Raw genomic sequence first — 1,768 nt, forward strand, 5'->3', positions numbered from 1 at the left:
GCGCTAAAAAATAAAGCTAGAACGCCAAAAATTGGTATGAAACATTAGTTTGATACAAAAACAGTAGCTATATGACCGCATTAAGCTACCTCTAATAGTTTTCGAGTAATTTACTGAAAACTAAATTTGGAACAAATATGTCGCTATTTGTAGTAGATTAAATATAATTGATATAATAAGAACGAGTTACACACCACATGAGTTGCTGTTTGACGGCACACAAAACAATGAATGGTGCATACTGATTCTAAAAAGTTCAAAATCGATAAATAATTCTATTCACACAAAACAAGACAAACATTAATAAACTTTCTGCAAAAGTGATTAAAAGGAAAATGGTACCTTGACAGAAAAGTCACTCAAGCCCTTGACTATTTATTTGGCGACTTAGTTTTTGTGTCACAGTCATCATAAATCTTCGCTGATAGCTAAGAAAATAAAGAAGTGGGAATTGCTATGGATTGGCCCACTTGAAATTATTTGTACCTAACACCTAGGAGTTTCTTTACTTAGATTACCCTGTTCTGAAAGAATAAATGAACTACATCTGTATAGGGACATGAACCCATATTACAAACGAGCTGTGTATTGCATAGTAAATATAAGCTTTTCAATTATACCGGAAATAATACTATTTAATGTTTAGCATAGCTTGATTTTTCCATGCTTGTGTTGGTGTGTATAGGTTTTTCGCATGTTAAACTTAGAATGATTTGAGATAGTAAACATGAAATTCATTTGATGCTAGGTTGGAAAATATTTTTTCATTAGTAAACTTAACTGTATAATTAGGATATAACGAACCCAATTGTAAAATTTTTCTGTAGTTGTTATATGCGTCAGCAACAGTTGTTTGCTGTTGCTCAATAGTTTAATATCCAGTCCTTGTGGGATGTGATTTTGCCTTTTTTTGCAATTTCGAGAATAAATTCAGTGCACAATTTGGCTATGGTGGGTCAAAAGTTACACCAGTACAAAGAGCCACGACTGTCTGTGCCAAACTTGCAAACTACATTACAAAATAGTTAATGTGTATCTTCTTTTTGAAAATAAATGCCTCATACATCTAGAGTTGTGGCTGTCGATAGATAGTTTGGATTTATTTAATTATTACAGTTCATTGTAGTTTGATAGAACAAAGATTAGTAAGGTGAACACATAATGTATTACGCTACCATTGTGGATGGAACATTTCTAACAATAACCATATGTCAGAGGGTTGCGATTGTTACATTATAATAGCATAACACACCCCACATCATATGTATATGAAATTATAATGAAATCTAGACCTTTACCTGCTTACATGCGTTGATAAATATCAACGGGGACCTCTGCTTACATGCCAGACGCACTATCGTCTGTGTCCTCGGTGGCTTAGTCGGATAGAGCGTCTGCCCTGTAAGCAGGAAGTCCCGGGTTCGAGTCCCGGCCAGGGCACACATTTTTCAACTGTCCCCGTTGATATTTATGAACGTCCTGTAAGCAGCTGAAGGCCTAGATTTCATTATAATTTCATCCTTAGAGGGCTGCAAGATCACCAGTGGTATATGTACAGATATCAGCTTCATATCATACGTGTATGGATGTGTTAATTGCTTCCTGTATGAAGTGCTTGAATCTTATCTCGCAGTTACGATCTTATTTATGAGTGAGGTTTGTGCATTGAAGACACACTGGAGGCACGTGGTGAACTTACGAACACTATCCACTGCAACGTAACGAATCACTTACCATAAAACTTACATACGCATTTACGCTACACAGT

General features: G+C 35.6%; 1 non-coding gene across 1 annotated transcript; it reads left to right on the plus strand.

Moving 5' to 3' along the window:
- The first annotated feature begins 1,365 nt into the window (after positions 1-1,365).
- Trnat-ugu (transfer RNA threonine (anticodon UGU)) lies at positions 1,366-1,440 on the plus strand. The gene has a single exon. It is a non-coding gene; the product is annotated as a tRNA-Thr (tRNA).
- Positions 1,441-1,768: the final 328 nt, after the last annotated feature.

This window comes from Schistocerca gregaria, chromosome 1, assembly GCF_023897955.1.
Source record: "Schistocerca gregaria isolate iqSchGreg1 chromosome 1, iqSchGreg1.2, whole genome shotgun sequence".
NCBI classification, from domain to species: Eukaryota; Metazoa; Arthropoda; class Insecta; order Orthoptera; family Acrididae; genus Schistocerca; species Schistocerca gregaria.